The following is a 10,373-nucleotide window of genomic DNA, read 5'->3' on the forward strand; positions in this document are numbered from 1 at the left end:
ACTCAGACTTAAATTCTATTATTAATTCTTTAGCCTGTGGCTTTTCTCTCTCAAATCCATTTAATGTCTTTTTTTAAAATAAATCTTAACCCAAGAACATGATCATTGACTTTAGAGAGAGGGAAATGGAAAGGGAGAAAGAGAGAGAGAAAGAGAGAGAGAAAGAGAGAGCACGTGCAAGCACACAGCATCAATATGAGAAGGAAACACCACTGGGGTGCGGTCGCCTTGTATAGTACCCTGACTGAGGACAGACCCAGCAACCCAAGCACGTGTCCAGACCGGAAAACAAACCCACGGCCTTTTGACCTTTTGGTGCACAAGATGAACCCCCAACTAACTGAGCCACATTAGCCAGGGCATAATGTCATTTTTTAATTGAGCTTAAAACTGTTAGAAACACATTTTAAAAAATAATTTAATTAATGTATATTTTAATTTCATATGCAGAAATTCAGTGTCATCTTACTTTCTGACTAAAAATCAACTTACATTCAATAAAAATTTTCAAATTCATTCTATTTTAAACTTTTGGTTATTTATATATCAATAATCCGGAGTTTACCATTCCAAACAGGCAATTCTCAAATAATTAAAATCTACCCAAATTGTTTTAAATTCAATAAGCTTCAACAAGTTTGTAACATTTGTATTAATTTTAGCTTTTGCAGGGAGAAGGTGACAATCCTTTATTTGCAAAACACATTTATAATTACACAAATTCAAATTTGAGATTCTATTTCATATCTCCTGTGTAACTAACATCCTTCACTAAAATAAAAACTAAAGTGCAAATAATTTATCTATCTGTGGTCCTTCGTAATTCAGTCTTTTCTGAGAAAGTAGTTTATATGTATATTTTCATTTTTATATTTTTTCAGTTACTAACAGGTCAATAACTAGATCATTAACAATAGTTATAATGAGTAATTTATAATTCTGAAAGAGAAGTTTTTGGTATCTCTAATGTTATGGGTCAGTCTCCACTCAAGAACAGAACTTCCTGTGGTAAATACTCTGGGTTAAGGTTTAACCCATTATTTCTAAGCATGCCTTCAAACTCAGAAAACTTTGTGGTACACATTGAGGGTTTAATGCTATACTGACGCAATTTGATATAAGATCTCCAAATACACAGAGATTAAGATTGTTTTTCAGATATAATAAATAAAAATAATAAATGCCTAGTTGTATAGGAATTTCAGATAAACGGCAAACAAAATTTTTGTATAAATACTTCCCAAATATTGTACCCCACATTAAGCAATAATTTTTTTAATGTGTATATTCTTCTGAAATATTTCAGATTTTATCTAGAAAGAATTTGATATATATTTGGTGTTGTCTATAAGCAAACTCAAATTTGTTTGTGTATTGCTTGTTTTATTTATTTTTTATATTGTTAAAGACCTTAAGATTTTGTAAGATAATGTGTGTTTGTGAAAATAACAATTAAAGAGTGTTTTTCTTTTTTACTTTTTTATTTTTTTATTTTTAAATGTCATCTTTCCTCAGGCATCATAACTCATTCTAATGAAGATTTTAAATTTCTAGGTTCTTCTCTTAGCTATATTGGGTATCTTGGTCCCATAATTCAAGAAAAATTCTCATTCTGGATTAATTTTGGAATACTAATTCCCAATTGTCCTGAATAGGGGATTCAATAGTATAAAATGAATCTGCCAGTTTGGACCCTTCCTAACTGAAGAGTACCTATAAAAAGTTAATCTAGTTTTTGGAAAGCAAAGGGAACAACCAAATATTTTTTCTGAATCCCAGAAAATTGCTAGAGCCTCAAGGGGTAATAAGCACACAGTCATCTTCAGTTTATGATCACTATCTCAAGCCATATATCTTTCTGAACTGAAAGTAGGTCATATAAAAAACTTAAACTTATCATATCATCCCTTGGAAGCAGAGCAGTGTGTGTATTTGGTTTGCATTCTATTGTCCAAATTACTGTTTTATGGAAGCTAGTATTGCTTGATATCCCACCATGACTACATCCAAATGTTGTGGACAGAGGATGCCAAAGCTGATGTTTAAAAACACTTTGGATTTTTTTTGATTCAGCTAGGTATTTATAGAACTGGGAAATGCATAGTTTTCAAACTTAAAATGAAACAAAAATGGACAAATAGCAAGTCCAAGAGTTTTTCTAAACCTATTCCAGTGATAATATCACAGAGCAACAACTGGGTCCAAATCTAAATAGACACCAGAGCCAGCATGTGACTAACACGAGGACTGTTTTATCTGGGAAAAAATACAGCATCACATAATTTGAAACATTTTAGTTAAGGAGACTGGTGTTGAGAAAAAGAGGCTTCTGGGGTCAAAAAAATATATAAAGAGCCTGCATACTTTTGCAAGATTTTGTTCCATGACACCCTCTGGGAAGTCACAGAAAAACTTGGGAAATCTTGAGTAAATTTTCCTTTGGATACATACATGTGGGAAAGAAAGAACAGGTATTGCAGGAAGGGCACAGAGTTCCAGTGGGACTCATCTCCCATCGTTCTTACAGGATAAAAGCCATGAATCTAAAGAAAGAGGGTCATAAACATTGTTGTCTTTAGATACTGGAAATAATATATTTTAGCTGGAAAAAGCACAGGAATACCTCTTACACCATGATGAGGGACTGGAATGCATGCTGATTGAAGAACTATAGGTAGGGGAGAGGCAGGACTACTGACAAGGCCATGGCCCTGAGACACTGAGAAATAGATTCTGCCTAAATTTGAAGCTTAATCAAAATATCACATACCTACCTTTTTTTCTGTCCAACCCATAACCAGGCTAATAAGCATCAGATAACAAGTAGCTTGCAAAAGCCAGAATCTCTATGATGTGCATGCAGTGAAAAGACCTAAATCTTAGGTTAAATAAACATGGAAAAACACTGGCAAATCAATTCCTACCCTAAGCATATCGTATTGCCAAAGGAATTGGTACATCTATGTTGGTGCATATCAATAAGAAAAAACTCAAACTCAAACCAAATCATTAGATTATCTCAAATCCCATGCTAAAGATCTAATAGAAAGAAAGGCATGTCCATTCTGAGTCAAAAACTTACTTACTTCCATTTTGTTACTGCACTAGATGTATTATTACTTTTAATAGTAATAATAAAATATATAGTAAACATATTAAAAGCTAAGAAAAACAAGAGATAATAGTAAAAAACATTCAGATATGACAGATACTAAAACTATAAGCAACTGAACTAAAATCACGATTACAGAATTAGCATGAGTATGTTACATGATTTTATTAAAAAGTTGGATGATATTCAAGATCAGATCAAATTTCAGAAGGTCTGAGTTAGTGAACCTGAAGCTAAAAGAATACTAAAACTAAGAGTATGGAAGACAAAAGAGAAAATAGCATCACTGTTTTGTAGGCCAATGTTAAATAGATGTACATGTGTGTGATTGCTATCCCAGAAGGAAGAGATGGGGAGAGTAGGAGAGAAGAAATATTTGAAGAAATAATGGCCAAGAATTTTTCAAAGAATAGAAATCAAATACAGTTGCAAGAGTCTCAGAACACCAAGCTATACAAACAGCAAGAAGAAGAAAAATACATGGTATATATAGAGGAACTTTAATAAGAATTATAGAAAGTTTCTCTTTATACATTCTGGCAAGTATAAAAATGAAAATAGGACAAATCAATATTTGTGAATACAATGAAAGATATGATTAGAGAGAAATTTATAGCATTTCATGTTTATAAAAGGAAAGAAAAAAATTCTCAAAAGGGTTTGCAAAGTGTCCACCCTTAAGAAAGAGGTAAATGAAGAAGAAATAAAACTCTAAGCAAACAAGAAGGAAAAAGTAAAAAAAAAAAAAAAAAAAAAGCAGAAATCAATGAAATTGAATATAGAAAACAATAATAGAGAAAAATAACTAAGCCAAAATGTTTTGACTTAATTTTGGCTGTTTTACCATAAGCTGTAGTGACGGGTATGGCAGACTTAGGAATTAAAGGGCTTTTTCTTCTGTTGTAATGCAGCTTATTTAATTTTTTTGGTGCCTTATTAGTAAAGAGGATTGACTTTGTAAAAATTTTTGTCTGTCTATGTAAGAAACTTAATTTTGATTGCTTACATAAAACTTAACCATTCACCACCAAGAGTCCAAGGGAAACATTTTTCTTCCAAATCACTCCTTAATTCCTTCCCCCCAGAAGTTGTTCCCCTTCTTCTCAATTTCCCTATAGCCAGTGATCTGATCAACTTGACCTCCCCTTGCAATATTGCCCCTTTCAGAGCAGTACTTCATAAGAAATCTCCATCAAATCCTGCTTCTACATTGCCACTGCAGCTGGCTGTGGAAGGAAATTAGATGTTCCTTTCTTCATTCACATAGCATTTGGAGCTATAGTGTTCCTTCTAACTCATTTTTGACAAGGGTTATGAGTGGTTATCTTTGTTCTCTTTGTTGGTCTGTATTATCATTGGATGATACGTGGAGATTATCAGATATAAGCAGCTGACTTTTTTTTAGGAAATGGCATATCAACAACAGGTGTCAATTTATATGAAAGAAAATGAAATTGTTTTTAAGTTTTAGCCATTTTGATACTTTTTATCTCATTTATAAAAAAGATAAGTGTGAGAAAAAATGTTTATAGAATTATTTAAGCATAAATCACAATGAACTGTACATATATAATGTATAAAATATATGTTTTTGCATATATATTCAGGTAGCCTCTCTTTTCATAAAATAATGTTAATGGAAATAGTACACATTGGAACAAACTCCTTGCTTCACATACCTCTGTAACACAAGTTATCATCGAACCATGAAGTGCAAGGTCTCAATTCTGAGATGCATGTTTTTTTTAATTTCTTACCATGTGAAGTGAGAACTGCATAAACTCATGAGATTTCCACAATCAAGAAAATGGACATCTCAGTCAACTTATTTGTAACAGGTCAATCTCTCTCTCTTTACCCTTCCTTATATAACCCATCCTCTACTTTACCTTATATAGTTTAGTTTGCATTTTCTAGAATATGAGATAAATGGTCTTAGAGAGGAAATATTTTATTGGTATTATTTTCTCCTGTTGCTTGCTTTCAGTGTGAGCACTTTTGAGCCTGTCTTCTTTCACACGGAATAGTTAGAGATTTAACCAAGTTGTTGCATACATCATAGTTCAATTAGATAAATTAACATGGATTCTATAAATTTGTTCTTTTCCAAAGTCGTATTTTTTTGGCCTTCTGAAATCTCATATGAATTTTATAATCAGCTTCACAACTTCTATATAAAAGCCTGTTGGAATTTAAATGGAAATTTCATTGAATCTATAAATATAGTTGGGGACAATTGGCATCTAATAATTATGATTATTAGAAAAGATCCAAGAAGGTAGAGGAGTGAGTAGAAGTTACACTAATCTTCTCCCAGGACCAATCTGGAATTATAACTATGTTATAGATAAATCATCCAGAATAACAAACTAAACAATAGCTGGAGATAAACCTTATAACCATGGACAGACAGAAGAAATCACTTCACCACAACATGACTGGTACAGAGTGCAGAGGAGACATAAGAAAGCTGTCTGGTCTCCCATGAGTGGCAACTGAACTACTGGAGGGAAATTTCAGTGGCTAGGAGTTCACCCTGAGAAATGTGGGGTCTAAACAACTTGGGCTTCCTAGCGTACAGCACTATAGCCAGAAAGGAACCCCACACTTCCTCCTGTGAAAATGTGAAACACTTTCCAGCTGTGAAAAGTGGTAGAGTTTCTGTCTGCCAGGAAGAAACAGGGGACACAGAGAGCCTCTTAAAAGGTAAACATGCACAATATCATTTGCAACCACTTATCCTGGGCTCTAGCAAAGAGGGGCAAAGTGGACTAGAGATGCTTGAAGAAAGTCTGGGGAGGGTGGCTTTGTGGAATTGAAGGAGCAGCCACTAGGAACCCTGGGCTGAGTCATTCCCCATTCTGCAGGAGCCATCTTGTTCAGGCACAGCAGTCTCCTCCAAGTGGAATCAGCCTGAGGGGAAGCAATAGCCCCTCACACAAAATTACTCTACCCCACCCTGTGGTGCTTAAGACTGACTGCTGATTACAGGTTGACTAGATTAACAGCTGAAGGAGACAGCTACAGACTGTGTATCGCTTATAGTCCTGAACAGGCTGCCTAAGGCCAGGATGGGACGCCATCTGACATCACTGGAAGCAGACCCAGAAAGATTAGACAGTGGTAAACACTAGATTCTAATGAGATGAATTCCACTGCCGTGTTCTCCATGATTTGCATTATTTCCTCTCCTGCATTGTTTTTTAACATTCATTTCTTGTCCTTCAAATTTAGTCTTATCATGTCACTAGTTTTTATATTATAGTTTACTTCAAATCTCATATTTTGCCCTTCCATTTCCCTTTCTCCTTTCCTCTTATTTTTTTAAATTTTATTTTCTCTTTTGTTATGATTTGTTTCCATTCTATACTCTTACCATTTCTCCCCACTCTAGATGCTCAAAGCCATTTTTCTTCTCATGAGCAATCTCACATTCTTTTTCCCATTCTGAAAATACCGTTATTCTCTCACCACATTTACCAATCTTTGTTCCCTGGTTGTTGCTATGGTGGTTATTGTTGCATTTCTAGATCTTCACAAGTTTGTATATCAAATCTCAAACTTTACCGTTCTCTTTTCCTGCTCCATTTTGCCTTTCTCTTGCCCTTTTTTGAAAAATAAATTTTAATTTTTCCTTGTCTTAACTTGGTTTTCATTCCTCACTCTTAATACTCCTTCTCCCCCTGTCCTCTCAAAATCACTTCTCTTTTCTCTAAACATCTCTTAAGCTTTTTCTTTCTATTTTCCATCTTACTCCCATCTGACCTATATATTTCTTTGATCATTTGTTGTTGATAGTGCTATGGTGTATCTTTTTCTCCAGTTTGGTTCTTTTCTCTTTCTCTCTCTCTCTCTCTCACTATATACATATTTTAAATATGCCTCACTTCTCTTATTCTATTTCACCTGCCTCACTCCTTTTTTAATTATGATGTAAATTTTACTTTATTTGTCTCTTTGCCTGGTGTCTATTATTTACCCTTATTATTGCCCCTCCCTCTACACTCTCAAAATCATGTTTCTTCCAAGAAATAGTCTCATTTTTTCCTTTCTTATAATTGGCTTAATCTCTTTACACCTTTATTAATATTGGCTCATTTTCTGTTCATAGTGTGATTGTTGGAGAGGATTACTTTTTCTGGGTGTGGGTTTGTTTCCTGGGCTGTTTGGTTTTGTTCTAGTAGCATCTGTACAACAGCATACAAGATGTGGTGGGTGTAGTGACTCTCAGTCAGCCAGCTGGAGGGAAGGACCCCCACCAAAGAATTTTCCAACAACAACCGAAATCCAATTACTACCAAAGATCTCAAATAAAACATATAAAGCACAACCCCAGATCATCAAGTTCAGACAATGCAACACTGAATCTCACACCACAAAGACAGGGAGTAAAAGAAGATCAATTTAATATGCAGAAACAAACAAGAAGTGTCACCTAAAATGTGGAGAAAAGAAACAACACCTGATCAAAAGGAATAAAGGACTCTAAGAAGAGTGTTAAATGAAATAGAGGCAAGCAAAGTATCAAACATGGAGTTCGAAGTGGTTATAAGGATGATACTCATGGAGCTCAGTAAGAACTACAAAGAACTCCAGGGAAGTGACAAAGAAGTTACTGTGAACTACACCAGCATGAAAAGGACATAGAAACTATCAATAAGAGCCAGGAGTAAATGAAGAACAAGTAGTAAAAATTAAAAGTAGGCTAGATGAAGCAGAGGTTTGAATCAGTGAGCTGGAGGGAAAGGTATTTAAAAAATTCCCAACAGAGCAACGAACCAAAAAAAAAAAAAAAAGACACAAGAAGAATGAAGAGTGTTTAAGGGAGCTGCAGGGCAACATAAAATGTAATAATAGTCATACCATAGGCATACCAGAAGGAGAAGAAGAAGAGCAAGGGATAGAAATTGTGCTTGAAAAAGTAATGACAGAAAACTTCCCTAACTTGTTGAGAGAAATAGTCATACAAATCCAGGAAGCACAGAGGGCCCCAAACAAGTTCAACCCAAAGATGTCCACTGCAAGTCACATCATAATTAAAAGGGCAAAATTCCAAGAAAAGGAGAGAATCTTAAAGGCAGAAAAGGAGAAACAGCTAGTAACATACAAGGGTGCTTTGATAAGGCCATCAGATGATTACTCAACAGAAACACTACAAGCTAGAAGGAAATGACAAGAAATATTCCAAGTAATGAAAAGCAAAAGCCAGACACCAAGACTACTCTACCCAGCAAGGCTCTTATTTAAATGGAAGGCAAAATAAAAAGTCTCCCCCCCCAAAAAATAGCTAAAAGAATACATTGCCACCAAACAAGCATTGAAAGAGATTCTAAAAGGACTTCTTTAACAAGATAGAGAAGAGAAGAGAAGAGAGGAGAGAGAGGAACAGAAGTAAAAAGGGAAAAATGTCGATAAATAGTGCCTATCAATAATAACCCTAAATGTGTATGGATTACATACTCCAATAAAAAGACACAGGGTAGGTAAATGGATGAAAAAATATGACCTGTATAACTTCAGAAAAAAAGATCTACACAGATTAAAAGAGAAGGGATGGGAAAAAAATATTCCAATCAAACAAACATTAAAAAAAAAAAAGGCTGGGGTAGCAATACCTATATCAGACAAAATAGATTTTAATACAAAGGTCATAAAAAGTGGGAAAGGAGGACATTCTATAATACTTAAGGGAGTAATCTATCAAGAAGATAAAACCATTACAAATATATGTGCACCCAAATATATAAGGAAAATCATGGAAGACTCCAAGAAAAATATCAACAGCAACATACTAATAATAGGATATTTTTACACCCCGTTGTAAAAAGTGGATAGATCCTCCAAGAAAAGAATCAACAAGAATATTGTGGCATTAAACAATAAACTATATCAAATAGACTTAATTAGCAAAATATACATTCTTTTCAAATGCACATGGAACATTTTCATTGAAAGACCAAGTGGAAGGACACAAAACAAGCCTTAACAAATTCAAGAAAATTGAAATCATATTAAACATTTTTCTGAGATCACAATGCCTTCAAACTAGAAATCAATCTCAAGAAAAACTAAAAACTATTCATATACATCGAGGCTGAATAGCATGTTATTAAAGAATGAATGGGTTAAGGATGAAATCAAGGAAAAAATCAAAATGATTCTGAAAACAAATGAAAATGAACACACAACAGCCCAAAACCTATCTGACACAGTAAAGGCAGTCAAAAGAGGGAAGTTCATAACAATACAGGCCTATCTAGAAAAGATAGAAAAATCCCCAAAAACAACCTAACCCTACACCTATATGAACTAGAGGAACAACAACAAACCAAGTCCAGAACAAGGAGAAATAAGGATATAATCAAGATCAAAGCAGAATTAAATGACATACAGACTAAAAGAATAATTCAAAGGATCACTAAATCCAGGAGCTTGTTCTTTGAAAAGATAAACAAAACTGAAAAGTCTTTAACCAGATTCATCAACAAAAATCAAGAAGGAACCCAAATAAACAAAATCAGAATGAAAGAGGAGAAATTATAACTGATACCACAGAAATACAAAGGATTATATGAAATTACTATAACTGTATACCAAGAAATTTGAAAACCAGGGTAAAGCTGATAAATTTCTAGAAACATACAATCTTCCCAAACTGAATCAAGAAGAAGCAGAAAGCCTGAAATGAGCAATAACAATTAGTGAAATTGAAGCTGTAATTAAAAAAACAAACAAACAAACTTCTGGAACACAAAAGCCCTGGGCCTGACATCTTCACAGGAAAATTATATCAAATATTCAGAGGAGAGCTAACTTCTATACTTGTTAAACTTTTCCAAAAATGTCAAGAGGAAGGAAAATCCCCAAACTTGTTTTATAAAGCCCGTATTACCCTAATTCCAAAACCAGGTAAGACACAACAGTGAAAGAAAACTATAGGCCAGTATCACTGGTGAACATCAATGCTATAATCCTCAACAAAATATATGCAATCTAGATCCAGCACTCTATTAAAAAGGTCACACACCATGATCAAGTGGAATTCATCTCAGGGGTGCAAGGATGGCATAATATTCTCAAATCAATAAACATAATACACCACACAAACAAAATAAAGACAAAATCACATGATCATATCAATAGGTGCTGGAAAAGCATTTGTTACATTACAGCACTCAATTATGATAAAAACACTTAGCAAAATGGAAATAGAGGGAGCATAGCTGAACATAATAGAGGCCATATATGAGAAACCTAGAGC

Source organism: Pteronotus mesoamericanus, unplaced genomic scaffold, assembly GCF_021234165.1.
Source record: "Pteronotus mesoamericanus isolate MK-2021 breed Mesoamerican mustached bat unplaced genomic scaffold, CSHL_Meso_final contig_27, whole genome shotgun sequence".
In the NCBI taxonomy this organism is placed as follows: domain Eukaryota; kingdom Metazoa; phylum Chordata; class Mammalia; order Chiroptera; family Mormoopidae; genus Pteronotus; species Pteronotus mesoamericanus.